The sequence below is a fragment of the Triturus cristatus genome, chromosome 6, assembly GCF_964204655.1.
Source record: "Triturus cristatus chromosome 6, aTriCri1.1, whole genome shotgun sequence".
NCBI lineage: Eukaryota > Metazoa > Chordata > Amphibia > Caudata > Salamandridae > Triturus > Triturus cristatus.
Genome location: NC_140589.1, coordinates 61,644,267 through 61,663,361, shown reverse-complemented (window position 1 = coordinate 61,663,361; position 19,095 = coordinate 61,644,267). Strand labels below are relative to the sequence as shown.

General features: G+C 49.5%; 1 protein-coding gene across 1 annotated transcript in view; it reads left to right on the top strand.

Annotated features, from left to right (window-relative positions):
• Positions 1-19,095, top strand: part of DNAH8 (dynein axonemal heavy chain 8) — a 13,985,216-nt gene that overhangs the window by 2,724,455 nt on the left and 11,241,666 nt on the right. The window lies entirely within an intron of this gene.

Genomic DNA, 19,095 nt, shown 5'->3' with positions numbered 1-19,095 from the left:
GCGCCTTTGTGGAAGACCCTTTTAGGAATTCCCAATGATTTCCCTACACACCGTTTATTTGATAGCTTAAGGTGTTGTAGGACTAATAAATGTCTGTGTGTAATACGCAGGATCATGCAAACGTGATATGGTTTGAATTATTGTTGGAAATAGAATGTGCTTTGATTATATTGTGTCTCTTTATCATGATTTGTTAAAAAGGTCTTGAGTTTTTACAAAAGAAAAGATAATTAAGAACGATCATACAAAAGTAATGCATTGTTTGATCATAGCGTCAATTCGAGATACGTGCTGAAACGCCACGAGGGTTGGGCTACCTAATCTGTGTACAAATTTCTGGCCCTACCCAACCCTTGTCCCTAGTTGGGCCTAACTCCCCAGTTGCAGTACTTTAGGATAGTTGGCATTTTTTACTTTAGCCATTTGGTACCTGCTGACTGTCTCTGACACATGTCTTTGGGGGTGTGGGGTGACATTTGGGTTTTGTGTATTCATCCTAGACAGCTACAGACAATTGAAGCTTAGGTGTTACTTGATGCGGCGTCTTTGCAGGATGGGAGGGAGAAGCTAGACCCAGCCTCACATTTGAATAGACTGTGTCCTGTCCCCCCACAAAAGGCTGCATACCCCACTGTAGTGAGACTGGAGCCATGGCACAAAGGGCAGGATCTCTGTGCACTTCAATGGCTTCAGGGACTATTATTGGAGTGTCATCCACTTCAAACGCCCAATTGCGTATAAGTACTGGACCTCTGACACCACCACTTCAGTATACTTCTGGACCTTTGAAGACTCTGCTATGAAGAAGGACTGCTGTGCTGCTAAAAGGACTGCCACTCTGCTGAACTGCTGCTTTGCTGAACCCCTGCCTTGCCTTGCGGTCTTGATCTTCTGGCTGCTGCCCTCTTGCCTGAGTAAGGGGACTGTACCTGCATCACTTGAACCCAGAGCGACTCCAAGGGCTAGCTGCTTGGCCTCTTGATCTAAAGTCTTTGGGTCATAAAAGGCTGTCAAGCAACCTGCTTCTGCACCCAGACTCTGCAATCTGCGAATCTACCCTGGTAAGTTGTGCCAGCCTTGATTCCAACATGTTTGAAATCAAATACGATAGGGTTTGTTACAATCAGTTTAGAGATTGTGATCGCGTAATGATGCACGGTCACTATGTATCTTAAGGGCTGATGCACTCATAACCCAGGAGCATGGTCTGTGAAGGTTGTAGGGGTGTCCTGCTCATGCAGTGCACTCTCACACTTACAACCAAGCACCCTGCCTTCAGGATTGAAAGGTCTGCTTTAAGGGTGGCATAGGTTTTAAGTGCAGTGACCTCAGATATAAGGAAACTTATATCTGTTGTAAGTGATGCCAGCACCAGCTTACACAGTCTGCAATGGCAGGCCTGTAGTCACAATTTTAGTGGTCTCCCATGCATAATACATGCTGCAGCACATGAGACCCAAGGTGCACCTATGCCTTGGGTACCTTAGTACCTTCTCCTAGAGACTTAAGGCTACATTAGTAGCCAATCTGGGGGGTACCAAAGTACTCCACATGTCCAATTTAGGAAAGAAGCACAGAAACTGGGGTCCTGGTTAACAGGATCACAATCAGACTAGTCAGAACAACATAGCAACACCAGGCAAAACGTGGGGGTAACCATGCAGAAGACCTTCCTACACACATACACTAGTACCTTGTCTATCATTGGGAAACCTAGCCAGACTCAGGGGTCTGGGTACAGTGCCCTTGGGTTCAGGAACTTAGGGGCCTGTGTAAGACTAGAACACTCAAGACAGTGCATAATCCTACTAGGGCTTATCTTTTAGAGATACCCTGTCAAGATGACTTCCAGAATCCTGGGAGACACTTAGATCAGGGAGACCTTGGTGGGTGGTGTGACCTTACAGGACAAGAGCAAGAGGTACTTAGTACCTCTGGCTGTGTCTCTGGATATTGCCATAAGGAGTCAAAAGAGTCTCCTATGGACAACCCCACACCTGTAGAGGGAGGTACTGATACTACAATAATGGGGTCACCACAGTAGGCCCATTTTCTCTCCCCCGGGGTTGCTACTGAGGATTCCTAGGAGGAACAGGTCCTCCTCATTACGAATGACGTATGCCTCCACTCTAGGGCGGGGAGCTAATCTGGGGTTCTGGAGATCAAGGGCCTTTGGTCTCCAGAGGAAAAGAGTGATTTGCATCAATCTTCTGGAACTGCAGTTGATACGTTTGGCTCTCAAGGCCTTTCTTCCCTCCTGTGAGAAGGTGGCCTGATATATGCTGTCCACTAGTTCTAGTGGGCACCTTGTATCAGTCCAAACAACCCCTTATGGTGAATGGTTAAAGACAACCTCATGTGAAAGCTATCCTAGTGGTAGCTATGGAGAGCAGCCTTCAGGCTAAGTCTTGAAGGAATGTAAAGCAGCTTGTTTTACCAGTCTATTATCTCTTGAATGATCAAATGAAGAGACAACCACACCAGGTATAAATTCAAAATATATGCATTTAGGATAAAACACACCCCTCTAGTCTCTTTATGAGACTGAAGTTCGAAGTACTTAGTTTACAAGTGAGCAAGCATCAGTAAAAGCACAAATACACGTTTAGGCCCTAGGGGCGTACCAAACCATATACCAAAAAAGTGGTATAAGAACCACGACTGGAATAGGCACTAGGCCTATTGCCTCTAGAATCGCTGGGACCCCAAGAAACCCCCCAAGGTAGTGACACAGGGGACCCACGGGGACTGTATGCAGTGTGAAAACACAACCAAAGGGTTCCTATTATCTTCTATGGGCAATGTCGCGGTTGGAATTTTCAAGATTAGGGACACGTCTAATCGAGTCAGGACCAAACCCTTTTGGACTTAAGAAGTTCGAGGGCTAGCACCCACGGGAGCGGAGTACTCGAGTTACCTCACCCAGGGAAGCCGGGTGCATAGTTGTCTTTTGGTGTCGGGGTCGCGTCGCTGATTCCAATGGGAGCCTGCGAAGAACTGCTGCTGCCGTGAAGAGGAGAAGTGTTCGAAGAGATCCAAGCCTGGATCTGGGATGTAAGGAACCTTCGTGGGGACCTGCTAGCCAACGGGCTGGTGATCGCAAAAGAGCCTCGAGCGGTCGCACTGGATGCTGGCCCACGGGTCACTCGTGGAGTGGAGGCCAACAATCTTCGGTGCAGGAGGTGCTCAAGGCTGGGGATACTCGGAGCCCAAAGCACAACTTCGAGGAGGACCAGGAGGATAGTGTTGCTGCAAAAGTTCATGGTGTCCAGGGATCACGGTTCCACGATAGCCACGGGCCTCAGCTTTGCTGTGGACTCAGGGTAGCCTCGGGGAAGTCTGGGAATCCACCTCTGGGGATGCAGAGACTTCGGCGTCCAGCTGGAGCTTCAGAATTGCAGACCGGTCAGTTGCTTCTTTGGTGCCTGCCAAGCAGGGGAGTCACTCCTTGACCCCAAGGGAGATCTCTTCAGTCTTCTAGTCGTGATAGAAAGTCGACGGTCCAGGATGTACGTTGCAGAGTTTCGTCCAGGGTAATCTAAAGTCCTAGGGACTGGATTCCTATACTTATAGTAAGTGCCCCTGCAACCGGTTTGAACTGGAGTATGCACAGGGACACCAAGTGTGCCCCCAGTGCAGGACTTCAAAGCACCAGAGAGTGCTCCCGCCCAGCCCCAATACACATCAGCCTGTCTGGGGAGGTGGTTACACCTCCCCTCGACAGGAAACCTATTGTCCAGGCCTCCCCTGCCGGAGTTTTGGTCAGCAGCAGGAGGCCAGACGCATGTCTGTGGCAGAGGCATCCATTTTGTGATGCCAGGGCTCAGGAAAGTCCTACCGGGTTTAGCCAGTGTGAACATGTCTCTCCCTCTAGAAGGGTGGAATGCTACCCCCGCCGCCAGAATTGGCGGGTGGGGTAGTATTCCAAAGCGTTTGACACCAAACACGACATGTTTTGATGCAGCCATTCCAAAGTTAGCATTTACCGCGAGGTTAAAATGCAGTTAAGAGTATATGGTATGGCTGTATCACAGAACAGCCATAAGGAAGTATTTCCGAAAGCTGCAGAGGGGCTCAGCTCATGCTTGGGCACCCTCTCACATAAAACCAAGCACTCTGCCTTCAGGATTGTCAAGGACTGCCATCGGAGTGGCTTATAGGTTTATGCGTCTGTATAGGGTAGCGATCTAGGTAGCCTATACCACAGTAAGGGGTGCAAGCACACCCGTACCCAGGCTGCAGTTGTCGACCTGTGGTGTCATTTTGGAGTGCTTCCCAGGGGTGGCATAATATATGCTACAACCCCTGGTAGGCCTCTGAGGAACCTATGCCATAGGTATACCATATACTAGGGGCTTATAAGGCACTCCAGAATCCAATTAGATATGTACCTATTGTACATGGAAACCATTTTAGAGAGGAAGCAGCTAGGCTGTGGTCCTGATTAGCAAGGCCACAGCCAGACTATGGTCGAAAAACAGTGAAACACCATCAAAAGGTGGGGGTACCCATGTGAAGCAGATCCAGACTAAGTTCGAAAAACAGTGAAACACAAGCAATAAGTGGGGGTACCCATGTGGAGCAGATCCTACTCTCCTACACCTCCCTTCGCGGTCAGTCAGTTCAGGTCCTGACAGACAACACTACCGCGATGTAGTACATTAACAAGCAGGGAGGAGTAGGGTTGTATTGTCTCTACAGAGAAGCTCTGCAGCTCTGGTCCTGGGCTAAGGGCCACCAGATTTGCGTAATTGGAAATCATCTGCCCTCCTAGATTCCAACTTGTTTGATACCAAACCAAACACAACAGAGTTCGTTACAGCCAGTTGAGAGAAGGTCATCGCATAATGATGCATGATGCATGGCCACTCTGAGGGCCTCATGTACGTAGCCCAATACCGGTCGGTAACGGCCGATTTACGGTAATTATACCGTTACCGACCGGTATTTAGGCTGTTGACATGTAGGGGGCTCATTTCTGTATTCGGTAATTTACCGAATCGGTAAAATTACCGAATCGGTAATTTTACCGATTCGGTAAATACCGAATACAGTAATGAGATGTAGGGGGACTATGTGGTGGGTGTGGGGATTCGTTATTTACCACCAACTAATAGTTGGTGGTAAATGACGAATAGGTGTGAAAATGCATTTTTGTGCACTGTGAAGTGTGCAATGTGGCAGACATACATGCCCCTAGGGCATGTATGTGCGCCACATGTACACACATGGAAGAATCAGGGGTGCAACAGGGTGTCAATGTGACACCCTGCCACCCTTGAATGTGCTCCCCCCATTACCGAATCGGTATTTACCGATTCGGTAATGAGGCATACCTTCCCATTGATTCAATCAATGGGAAGGTATGCCTCATTACCAAATCGGTAAATACCGATTCGGTAATTACCGACTTACTCCGATTCGGTAACATTTACCGAATTTTTACCTACATACACTTTACCGATTCTTAAATACCGAATCGGTAAGATTCGGTATTTAAGAATCGGTAAAGTGTATGCCACCTACATATGGCCCTATGCATCTTAATGGCTGATGCACTTACAACCCGGGAGAATGGACTCTGAAGGTTGTAGGAGTGTCCTGCTCATGCAAGGCCACCCTCACACTTTGAACTGAGCACCCTGCCTTCAGGATTGAAAGGCCTGCTTTAGAGGTGACTTACAGGTTTTAAGTGCAGTGACCTCAGATATAAGTTTCCTTATATATATATACCTGGTGGTGAATGTGCGTGCAGACAGTCTCAGTCGGCAATACTCAGCCGATCACCAGTGGGAGGTGGTCCACCACATTTTCAGGATGTGGGGGTTTGCTCGATTGGACCCGTTTGCCACTCACGGGAACATGCACTGCCCATCATTCTGCAGTATCCAGTGTCCAATGCGGGTAGCGTTGGGGGACGCATTTCAACTAGATTGGAGCTTTCAGCTTCTTTACGTGTTTCCTCCCATATCCTTGATTACTTGGGTTCTGAGGTAGATTCGCCAAGACCGGGCCCAAGTTATATTGATCGCCCCGGATTGGCCAAGAAGGGTGTGGTACTCAGACCTTCTGCACCTCTCATCGTACCCTCCGCTCTGTCTTCCTCACAGGGCAAACCTCCTCTCAGAATTGCAGGGGCGGTTTCTACACCCCCACCTCCAGAGCCTGCACCTTCATTTCTGGAGATTGAACGGGGCAACCTGAGTTCTTTCCCTCTCCCACTGGATGTGGTGGATGTTATCTTATTGGCCTGGAGACACTCCACCAAATCTGTCTATTCCAGTAGGTGACCCAGGTTTGTTAAATGGTATGGAGAGAGTTCAATTGATCCTTTAAAGGCCCATTTGTTTGATATTCTTAGTTTTTCTCTTTCTTCGGTTCAGCAGGGTTGTGCTGTAGCGACTGTTAAGGGTGCCTTGTCAGCTTTTCTTTGTTTGCCAGACCAACGATCGTTGTTTAAGTCTCCCATAGTCAAGAGATTCATTAGGGGTCTCACTATTAGATTTCCTCCCACTCCTTTTATTTGCCTCAGCGGGATTTAAATGTAGTTCTTACTTTCCTGATGGGATCTCCTTTGAAGCCTCTACATAGTTGTCTGTTGAGGATACAGTTTTTCTGATTGCGATTGCCTCTGCCAGGAGGGTTAGTGAGCTACAGGCTCTTAGTTCTAAGCCTCCTTTTACCTCTATCCATGCAGATAAGATGTCTTTCAGGCCAGAGCTGCTTTCCTGCCTAAGATGGTTACTCCATTTCATCTAGGGCAGTCCATCACTTTACCCACTTTCTATTCTCCCTTTCACCCTTCTAAGGAGGAGAGACTTCACCACCTGGACCCTAAGAGGGTGGTCTGCTTCTATCTGGACAGAAGCTAGGACTACAGGCTGGACAACCAGCTTTTTATTGGTAATGTGGGGAAAATGAAGGGCAATGCTGTCCACAAGCGAACGCTGTCCTGGTGGATTTTCCTATGAATCAAATAATACACCTTGGCCAAGACAGAGCCGCATGAAGGTATTAGAGCTCATTTCACTAGTGCCAAGTCTTCTTCTTTGACTAGAGGTATCCTTGTTATATACATCTGCTAGGTGGCAACCTGGGCCTCCCTCCACACTTTTGCGAAGCATTACTGCTTGGACTCAGAGGTGGGGAGGGACAGCTAATTTGCATGTTCTGTGCTGCAGGATTTTTTGGTGTAGGTAGGCGGGCATCCTCCTCTGGGAGTGGGACTGCTTCGGGATTCAATTCAAAAGGTGAGGCATCCATGGGCAGAAGTATTCATCAGAAGAACAAGTTACTTACCCTTGGTAACGCTTTTTCTGGTGGGTTCAGTATCTGCTTGTGGATTCCTCACTGACCCACCTGCCTCCCCAATGCCTGTCTACAGACACTGAAAAGATTAATGTTTATCCAGTATTAGGGTATCTTTCATAGATTCACATGCCTGAATCATTCCCCGTCGTCGGAATGGGAGTCCCCAGTAAATAACAAAGCAATGTCTTAGTAGACATATAGAGTAATAGGCCCCAAAAAGGCCTTATCTTAGTAACATATCCACGTCCTTATGTAAAAAAGGACCAAAGTTTAGCAAGTAGCCAATCAGCTAGCACCAGCCTCTAGAACCTTCCTGGAAGGAGCTCTAGTCCCTCAGATTTTCTACCGCACGTCGTGCTAAGGGAGTCTCCACTGAGCTCTGCTAATTTCTTCTGGATTTCCAGTGTTTCTTGCTTCACATTTGCATTTTCTGTGAGGATTTCTTGGCTTCGTCATGGCTGATACTCCAAAGAAGGGCTTGTTCAGGTCCTGTGCTTCCTGTGGGAAAAAGAGGCTTCATGTGGACGACAAACATAAGGACTGTCTTTACTGTCATCGTCGATGGCTGGTAAATCTATCTCGTCGACGCTGAAAATTAAAAAGTCATCGTCGTCAGCTAAGCTGCCGTCGACGCTGCGACCGCCGACGACAGCATCGACGAAAGCTCCCTCGTCGACGTCATCATCGTCGACGAGGACACTATCGACGGCAACTCCGTCGACAAAGCCTTCGTCGTCGACAACAGTCGACGAAGCGATCATCATCGTCGTCGAAGACTCCGTCGACGATGACCTCGTCGACGGCGTCTCAACTGTCAATGATGCCTGTCCACACTACACCTTCTACGACCCTACCGTCGACGGCCCCGTCGACGGATATGGACTCTGATGTACAAAGTACTTATGTGCACCTCAAGATCACCAAACGTGCACAGACACCGACCCTGACTTCACCTAGTAGGGTCCCAACCTTGCCTCCGGCTCAACTTTTTGAGTAGGAAGACTCGAATGACGGCAGTATGTTCCCTGCTGCGACAAGTCCGTCGCAGCTACAAGTAAAATATCAGGATATCTCTGACTATGAGGATATTGAACAGGAATATCAGGAGGTTTCACCTCAGTATATACGCAGACTCCACCTTCCATGGTTTGTCTGCCTGCGTGTCTGGTCACGGATCTCCAATTCCTTATATCTGACTATAAGCAACGGTTTCCGATTCCGGCTTCCTCCCCGATGCCAGTTGTGCCTCCAACACCAAGGCCACGACCGCCTCCATTGGTTTTGCAGTCAGAGGCTATCACATCACCACCTCGTCTCACTACAGATGACGACGATGAAGAGGAGCCTGAAGGAGAGCTTCAGGATGTCCAATCTCATCAGGACGAATGGGATGACTACATTCTTCCCTGTCCAATTTCTCCTGCTCCTACCACAGCCGACTCGCCACCGGAGGACATTGGCGGTTTTCATAATATCGTAGAGAGAGCGGCCCAGCGCTTTGATACCTATGCCCTCGCACCAACAGGATTGTTTCCTCTACGATTTTAAGGAACCCTTGAAAAAGTCAGTTCGCTCGATCCCTATGATAGACTGCATTTGGGAACAAGGCATAAAGAATATGCAGAATCCTTCCTCGGTCCCTCCAGTTTTGCCTCGGCTGGATAAGAAATATAAAGCGCCAGACACTGCTCCAGCTTGTCTCACAGGCCATCCGAAACCGGACTCTGTCATTACCCAGGCCGCTCAGAGGAGGTAAAAAAAAAAAACATCTGCTTTGTTGACGGCTGTAGGAGAGTAGGGTCTGCTTTCTATGTTCAACCCCACTTTTTGCTTTTGCTTCACTGGGTTTCGACTTGGATGTGGCTGTGGGCCTGCTAATCAGACCCACAGCCCAGCTGTTCTCTCTAAATTCATACTATGTACTTTAGGTGCATAACCCAATTGGTAGGGATCACCTTATTGGCCCCTGTATAGTGTACCCTAGGTACCCAGGGTGTACCCTAGGCCTACCAGGGGCTGCAGCATGTATTGTGCCACCCCTGGCCTGGCCTTCCATTATGACACAACTGGCTGATCACTCAGCTGGGGCAAGGTCGTGTAATCATTCCTTGCTTAGGTGTAGTATTCCTATACCTACCTTATATATAGACACATGTGTACCTATCAGCCACTCCTATGGCAGGCCTTAACAATCCTGGAGGCAGAGTGTTTGGTAACATATGAGATGGTGCTCTAGCATGAGCTGAGCCTGTCTGCAGCTTTGGGAACCATGTCCTTATAGCTGTTCTATGATATAGCCTACCATATACTCTTAAAGTGCCTTATAATCTTAAACGGTTATGGTAACTATGGTTTGGCTTTATCAAAACATGTCATGTAAGGTGTCTAACACTTTGGAATAATACCCCCATAGCATTTCTGGCAATGAGGATATTATTCCTCCCTTCTAGAGGGAGAAGACATGTTGAAACCTACTTACCCGGTTAAAGTTAACCAGAGCCCCAGCATCACAAAATGGATGCTGCTGGCACGACACAAGTCTGACCTCCTGCTGCTGGGAGTCCTTCCAGCGAGGGAGGCTTGGACAATAGGTTTTCTGCCTTGGGAGGTGCAAGCACTGTGAGAAGTTGGCCTGATGTATGATGTCACTAGTTATAGTGTACACCTTATATCAGTCCAAATACCCTTATGGTGATTGGTTGTAAAGTCAACCTTATAGACCAGCTATCCTAGTGGTAGCATGGACAAGAGCAGTCTTAGGCTAAACTCTGAATGGCATGTGAAGCCAGCTGTGATACCATATATAATCCCTTGAATACCAAATGAAAGGACACCACAACAGATATATATATAAAATAAAGTGTATTTATTCTAAGCAAACCCTCAGCACTCTTTATGAGATTAGAGGTAAGTACAACACAGTCTTATTAATGCATACAGTAAGTCACACAGGTAAGTAATACAGTTAGGCCCTAGGGGCCACGCAAACCATATACTAAATAAGTGGTATAAGAACCACTGTCACGGAAATAGAATAGGCCTAGGCCTAGGGAATCGCTGGGGCTACACTACACTAGCGTTAGTTAGGAAGTGGGAGGCCCACGGGATTCGTGTGCAGAGTGGAAACACTCACGCGTAATGCGTAAAAGTCAATAGCAATGTTACAGTTTAGCAATAGATAGATTTAGGACACTTCCGGGGTAGCTAGGAAGTTGAGACTTGAAAACTAGACACTAGGATAGTCACTATCCTGATGAGCACCGGAGTACCCAAGTTACCTAGCCCACAGCCTGCGGGTGCATAGGGGTGAAGATGCGTCGTTTTCGTCGTCGACTCCTATGGATGCCTGAAGAAAGATGCTGACAGGCAGTCAGTGAAGAGTGTCCGGTGGATCCCAAGGCTGGGATCAAGAAGAGAAGAAACCTGCAAGCAGAAGGGACAGAGTCAAGGTCACTAGCCAGTGACCACGTGGAACCAGGAAGGAACCAGGCGATGTCGTGAAGAGTTGCAGGTGAAGGTGAAGCTTGTCGCTGCAGCCAGGAGGACCAGGAGGCGTCGAGGACGACCAGGACCAGGAGGCGAGCTGTCCCACGAAGGCTCTTGCTGTCGGCGGCGTCGAAGTTGGACTAGGACTCACCAAGCCTTGGCAAGCGGCACCCACGAAGAACAAGGGACTTGCTTCTGGTGCAGACCAGGAAGGTCTGGGGTGCTTCTTCTTTGCAGAGAAGCGGGAGCCAGTCTGGAGGAGCCAAACCAGCGCAGAAGATTTCAGGGAGCGTCGTCACAGAGGCCACTAGCCAGCGGGCAAGCAACCGGACAGACGCGGCAAGCAGGAAAATGCTGAAGGGCCCCACGCAGGACTCGTGGAGTGTGGGGGGCTGATCTTCGGTGCAGATGGTGCTTGGGGTTGGGGCTTCTCAATCCCCGGTGCACAACTTCGAGGGTACCTCAGAAGCTGCGCTGTAAGTTACTAGCCACTTTTCCCAGGTAGCCGGTCCCACGTCGCTCGTCGCCTCCACGGATCTCAGCTCTGCTGCAGATGTGGATGAGGGTCGGAGAAGTCTGGAAGTCAAGGCTCTGGTCGGGCTCTGCAGTCGGTTCCTCGTAGAACGGTCGCAAAGCAAAGGGTAGTCTCTTGATGGTGCCTGTTTGCACAGGGTAGCCACTCCTTGGCTACAAGGGAGATTCTTCAGTCTTCTTCTTTCGTCGAATGTCGAAGGTCCAGAGTTTCTGTTCAGTTTTGCAGGTTCAGGATAATCCAAAGTCTTGAGGCCCAACTCCCACTCTTATACTAATCTGGGGGGCTGGGATACCTGCTAGGTCACGCCTTATGGGTGGGACCTGGGAGGGGGTGGTTACACCCACTTCCCTTTGTCCAGTTTCGCGCCAGAGCTGGGGCTGGAGTGCCCCAGCGCCGGTTTGAACTGGACTATGCAAGGAACACCTTGTGTGCCCCAGGCATGTCTCATTCCTTTCAGCCCACCCTGCCCCAATACACTAAAGGCTGTCTGGGGAGGTGCTAGCACCTCCCCAAGCAGGAAACCTATTGTCCAGGCCTCCCTGGCTGGGATCACTCCCAGCAGCAGGAGGTCAGACTTGTGTCTGTGGCAGCAGCATCCATTTTGTGATGCTGAGGCTTTGGTTAGAGTTAAACAGCAAAGTAGGATTTTAACATGTCTCTCCCTCTAGAAGGGGGGAATAATATCCTCATCACCAGAAATGGTATGGGGGTATTATTCCAAAGTGTTAGACACCTTACACGACATGTTTTGATACAGCCCAACCATAGTTACCATAACCGTTTAAGATTATAAGGCACTTTAAGAGTATATGGTAGGCTATATCATAGAACAGCTATAAGGACATGGTTCCGAAAGCTGCAGACAGGCTCAGCTCATGCTAGAGCACCATATCACATGTTACCAAGCACTCTGCCTCCAGGATTGTTAAGGCCTGCCATAGGAGTGACTGATAGGTACACATGTGTCTATATATAAGGTAGGTATAGGAATACTACACCTAAGCAAGGGGTGATTACACGACCTTGCCCCAGCTGAGTGATCAGCCAGTTGTGTCTGATTGGAAGGCCAGACCAGGGGTGGCATAATACATGCTGCAGCCCCTGGGAGGCCTAGGGTACACCTATGCCCTGGGTACCTAGGGTACACTGTACAGGGTCCAATAAGGTGATCCTTACCAATTGGTTATGTACCTAGGGTACATGGAGTCCATTTTACAGAGAGAGCAGACAGCCTGAGACCCTGAATGGCAGGATCTCAGGCCAACTAAGTCGAAAAACCAGCTAGACACTAGGCAAAAAGTTGGGGGTAACCATAGTCAGATATCCACCTTCCTACACAACCCCCCCCCCCCCCAAACGAAAGGAGATAAGGCTGGCCTTGACAAGGTAAGCCTCTATTGCCTGAGTGGCCATATAAGGAAGAACCAGCACTGGCATGGTTACCCCCTGTCTCATGGTCCACTAAGCAATCCCTCATCCTAAAGATATCATAGGGTCTCCACCATAGGGAATCTCTACCTTTGGTGTGTCTTTGCAAAGTAAAAGGCTGGTGTTGAGATGGAGTACTGAAGTGAGTGTCCCCAAAGTGAGGCCTCAGCTTCCTCCAATCATCCTCCACCATGGATGCCTTTCTTTCTCTAACTGAGTTGCACTGTGCTCTCAGGGTCAGCCTCTGGCTACCTAAAGCTGGAGGCTGGGTCCCTTTTGTGGGCTTACTGGAGGGACAGGTCAGGTTTGGGGCCCTAGGGTCCCATGTTTGCCTGTGCCCAACAGAATCCCTCTGGGGGAGGTCCCTAATTACCTGTGAAGGGGATCCCTCAGGAATGTTTTTACCCATCACCTGGCTAGGGCAACTAACCAGGCAATCCTCATTCTTTTGAAGGGGGGGTTCTTGTGGACAGGGGCCCTCTTGGGGTCCACTGGCCTCCCTGACCTCTGCAGCCCTGGGCTGACTGAGGCAGGGTAGAGAGAGGCAGGCTACCTGCACCAGACTGGGTCCCACCTTGGAAGGGGCCACTGACATCAGAGGCTCTGCCAGGCCAGGCCTGGCTACCTCTGGGGCAGTTCCTTCACAAGGGGTGAGGTCAGATCCCTGAGGAGGCTGACCTTTTCCTAATGTCTGGGGAGAGGGAGACCTTTCTTCCTCCCCACTACTCTCTGTTTGTGTGGAGTGATCCATAGTTTCAGGCTTCACTACACCTATATCAGTCTGAGTGTGGGCTGAGACCATTACAGCCTTGCCAACCTTTTCAGGAAGGCACTCAGTTTGTGTTTGAGCTGTGACTGTCACAGCTCTGCCAATTTCTACAGGGAAGTCTGTCTGTGCCCGGGCTGTGGCTACCACTGCCCTTCCAACCTTTTCAGGGAGGAAAGCTACTTGGACAGGGGTTGTGACTGGCACAACCCCACTACCCTTTTTGGAAAGGCCTACCATTTTAGAATGGGTGTCTTGTTCAACTCCAGCCCAAGCTGAGAGTTCTAAGTCATTCCCCAGCAAGCAGTCCACAGGCAAGGTTGGAGACACTGCCACCCTTTTAGGGCCAGTGACACCTCCCCAGCTGAGACATACCTCTGCCATGGGATGACTGTTCTGTTTGCCATCAATGTTAGTTACCTGGTATGAGAAACCAGGCAAAAGCTGCTCAGAGGGAACTAGCCTATGGGCCACCATAGTGATGCTAGCTCCAGTGTCTCTGTAGGCCTCAGCTTTTCTACCATTGATGTAGGGTTCCTGTCTGTACCTACCCAAAGTGTTGGGACAGGCAGTGAAGTTGGCAAACCCCATGCCACCATCACAGACAAGAGTAGCTGCTGTAGGGGAATTGGCTAAGCCAGGATCCCCCTGTGTTCCCCAAGAAAACCCAACCAAATTTTTGGGGGCACTCCCACCACCTGGGGGATTACTGCTGACAGTAATAGGTGGTGTGACAGGAGTAGTTGGAGGAACAGTTTTGTTTTTAGCCTGTGGACAACTGCTGTCAGTTTTCCAATGCCCAGGTGTTTTACACACATGGCAGTAAGGCTTTTTAACTGTGGTAGAGGAGGGAGCTTGGGACCCACCACCCTGTGTGGAGTTTTGGTGCCCTGAGGAAGATTTCTCTTTTGCTTTATCCCCACCCTTCTCTTGAGGCTTGGTGGTATCTTTCTTTTGGTCACCACCCTGATTTTTAGGCCTAATCCTGGTCCTGACCCATTTATCTGCCCTCTTTCCCAATTCTTGGGGAGAGGTCAAATCTGAGTCTACCAGGTGTTGATGGAGAAGCTGGTTCTGACAATTATTAAGGATCTGCTCCCTCATAATCAAGTTGTACAATCCTGTATAGTCCTGCACCTTGCTGCCATTTAACCAACCTTCCAAAGCCTTAGTGGCACAATCCACAAAATCAGACCAGTCCTGTGTCTGTGTCTTCTGGGGGTCTCTGAACAACAACCTATATTGCTCAGTGGTTAAGCCAAACCCATCTATCAGAGCACTCTTCAGGACTTTGTAATTGTTTGCATCCTCATCACTGACTGTGAGGAGCTTGTCTCTACCTTTGTCAGAAAAGGAGAGCCACAAGATAGCTGCCCACTGACTTTGGGGTACCTGCTGTACTTTGCAGGCCCTCTCCAAAGCAGTCATCCATTTGTGGATGTCATCCCCATTCTGATATGGGGGGACTATCTTGCTTAGGTTTCTATGGTCATAAGACCTATCCCTATCTCTAGGGATCTTGCTGCCACCAGTGGGTTCTGACCCACACAATTTTTGCTCTCTAGCCAGAGCAAGCTTCTCTTTGGCAAGGGCAATTTCTTCCCTCTGAATCCTCAGATTAGCTTCCCTCATTCTGGCTTTATGCTCCTTTCTCTCAGGTGAAGTCATTCCCCTGTGAGAGGAAGCATTAGAGATGCTAGAGACATGGGAGTGGATGGATTCCCTTGAAGGGGATCTGTCCCTCCTGCTTCTCTGTGAATGCCCACGTGTGGGTCTGTATGGGGGGACCCCATGCAAACTCCCATGTAAGCTTAAGTTAGCCTGGCTAAGTCTCCTTACTTGGCTCTGGCTGTCTACCTCCCCATCTGAAGCCCCATCTGACTCCTCTGTGGTGGGTAGACCCTCCTCTGTGCCTAGGGCACCTTCCTGAGATGCCCCCTGAGCATCATACTCCTCTAGGAGTTGTCTTAACTGAAGGAGGGTAGGGTTTGCACCCTGTTTTATTCCTCTGGAGGTACACAACTGTCTCATCTCCTGGAATGTTAAGGTATCATATCTAGAGGGGATCTTTTGCAGACCTGATCCTCCTGAGAGAGCATCTACTTGATCTACTCTCAGAGACATGATCTAGTGAGGGTGTGGTGTGTGCACCTACCTACACTAGTTGTATCTACTAAACCTTTCTAGTAGTTGTAGTCAGGGTGTGTTACTCCCTTCAACCTACAACTACAAAGTCCAGTAGGACTTAAGTATAATAATCTATGTTATATGTACCTAGACAATATCTGTGTGATCTTTCAATTTAGTATCTCAAGATTACAATGGTATTACAACAGCAAGCTCAGATCCCAACCGCTGCTCACCAATGTGAGAAGTTGGCCTGATGTATGATGTCACTAGTTATAGTGTACACCTTATATCAGTCCAAATACCCTTATGGTGATTGGTTGTAAAGTCAACCTTATAGACCAGCTATCCTAGTGGTAGCATGGACAAGAGCAGTCTTAGGCTAAACTCTGAATGGCATGTGAAGCCAGCTGTGATACCATATATAATCCCTTGAATACCAAATGAAAGGACACCACAACAGATATATATATAAAATAAAGTGTATTTATTCTAAGCAAACCCTCAGCACTCTTTATGAGATTAGAGGTAAGTACAACACAGTCTTATTAATGCATACAGTAAGTCACACAGGTAAGTAATACAGTTAGGCCCTAGGGGCCACGCAAACCATATACTAAATAAGTGGTATAAGAACCACTGTCACGGAAATAGAATAGGCCTAGGCCTAGGGAATCGCTGGGGCTACACTACACTAGCGTTAGTTAGGAAGTGGGAGGCCCACGGGATTCGTGTGCAGAGTGGAAACACTCACGCGTAATGCGTAAAAGTCAATAGCAATGTTACAGTTTAGCAATAGATAGATTTAGGACACTTCCGGGGTAGCTAGGAAGTTGAGACTTGAAAACTAGACACTAGGATAGTCACTATCCTGATGAGCACCGGAGTACCCAAGTTACCTAGCCCACAGCCTGCGGGTGCATAGGGGTGAAGATGCGTCGTTTTCGTCGTCGACTCCTATGGATGCCTGAAGAAAGATGCTGACAGGCAGTCAGTGAAGAGTGTCCGGTGGATCCCAAGGCTGGGATCAAGAAGAGAAGAAACCTGCAAGCAGAAGGGACAGAGTCAAGGTCACTAGCCAGTGACCACGTGGAACCAGGAAGGAACCAGGCGATGTCGTGAAGAGTTGCAGGTGAAGGTGAAGCTTGTCGCTGCAGCCAGGAGGACCAGGAGGCGTCGAGGACGACCAGGACCAGGAGGCGAGCTGTCCCACGAAGGCTCTTGCTGTCGGCGGCGTCGAAGTTGGACTAGGACTCACCAAGCCTTGGCAAGCGGCACCCACGAAGAACAAGGGACTTGCTTCTGGTGCAGACCAGGAAGGTCTGGGGTGCTTCTTCTTTGCAGAGAAGCGGGAGCCAGTCTGGAGGAGCCAAACCAGCGCAGAAGATTTCAGGGAGCGTCGTCACAGAGGCCACTAGCCAGCGGGCAAGCAACCGGACAGACGCGGCAAGCAGGAAAATGCTGAAGGGCCCCACGCAGGACTCGTGGAGTGTGGGGGGCTGATCTTCGGTGCAGATGGTGCTTGGGGTTGGGGCTTCTCAATCCCCGGTGCACAACTTCGAGGGTACCTCAGAAGCTGCGCTGTAAGTTACTAGCCACTTTTCCCAGGTAGCCGGTCCCACGTCGCTCGTCGCCTCCACGGATCTCAGCTCTGCTGCAGATGTGGATGAGGGTCGGAGAAGTCTGGAAGTCAAGGCTCTGGTCGGGCTCTGCAGTCGGTTCCTCGTAGAACGGTCGCAAAGCAAAGGGTAGTCTCTTGATGGTGCCTGTTTGCACAGGGTAGCCACTCCTTGGCTACAAGGGAGATTCTTCAGTCTTCTTCTTTCGTCGAATGTCGAAGGTCCAGAGTTTCTGTTCAGTTTTGCAGGTTCAGGATAATCCAAAGTCTTGAGGCCCAACTCCCACTCTTATACTAATCTGGGGGGCTGGGATACCTGCTAGGTCACGCCTTATGGGTGGGACCTGGGAGGGGGTGGTTACACCCACTTCCCTTTGTCCAGTTTCGCGCCAGAGCTGGGGCTGGAGTGCCCCAGCGCCGGTTTGAACTGGACTATGCAAGGAACACCTTGTGTGCCCCAGGCATGTCTCATTCCTTTCAGCCCACCCTGCCCCAATACACTAAAGGCTGTCTGGGGAGGTGCTAGCACCTCCCCAAGCAGGAAACCTATTGTCCAGGCCTCCCTGGCTGGGATCACTCCCAGCAGCAGGAGGTCAGACTTGTGTCTGTGGCAGCAGCATCCATTTTGTGATGCTGAGGCTTTGGTTAGAGTTAAACAGCAAAGTAGGATTTTAACATGTCTCTCCCTCTAGAAGGGGGGAATAATATTCTCATGTCCAGAAATGGCATGGGGGTATTATTCCACAGTGTTAGACACCTTACACGACATGTTTCGATAAAGCCAAACCATAGTTACCATAACCGTCTAAGATTATAAGGCACTAAGAGTATATGGTAGGCTATATCATAGAACAGCTATAAGGACATGGTTCCGAAAGCTGCAGACAGGCTCAGCTCATGCTAGAGCACCATCTCACATGTTACCAAGCACTCTGCCTCCTGGATTGTTAAGGCCTGCCATAGGAGTGACTGATAGGTACACATGTGTCTATATATAAGGTAGGTATAGGAATACTACACCTAAGCAAGGGGTGATTACACGACCTTGCCCCAGCTGAGTGATCAGCCAGTTGTGTCTGATTGGAAGGCCAGACCAGGGGTGGCATAATACATGCTGCAGCCCCTGGGAGGCCTAGGGTACACCTATGCCCTGGGTACCTAGGGTACACTGTACAGGGTCCAATAAGGTGATCCTTACCAGTTGGTTATGTACCTAGGGTACATGGAGTCCATTTTACAGAGAGAGCAGACAGCCTGAGACCCTGAATGGCAGGATCTCAGGCCAACTAAGTCGAAAAACCAGCTAGACACTAGGCAAAAAGTTGGGGGTAACCATAGTCAGATATCCACCTTCCTACAAGCACCACCCCAGACAGGAGTTAGTGTATTGGGGCAGGGGGGGATGAAAGAAACTAGACACTGCCTGGGGCACACAAGGTGTCCCATGCATAGTCCAGTTCAAACCGGCGCTGGGGCACTCCAGCCCCAGCTCTGGCGCGAAACTGGACAAAGGAAAGGGGGTGTAGCCACTCCCCTTCCTGGTCCCACCCATAGGAGGGACCTTGCAGGTAGCCCAGCCCACTAGCCCAGTATATCAGTAGCTAGCTGAGCCCTGCTAAATTAGATTAACCTGAATCTGCAACTTGAACAGAAACTCTGGACCTTCGACATTCAACCTCAGGAAGAAGACTGAAGAAATCTCCCTTGTGGCCAAGGAGTGACCACCCTGGGCAACCAGGCACCATCCAGCGACCGCTGCTTGCTTTGCGACTGAATCCTACGAGGGACGACTGCAGAGACTGACCAGCGCCGAGACTTCCAGAC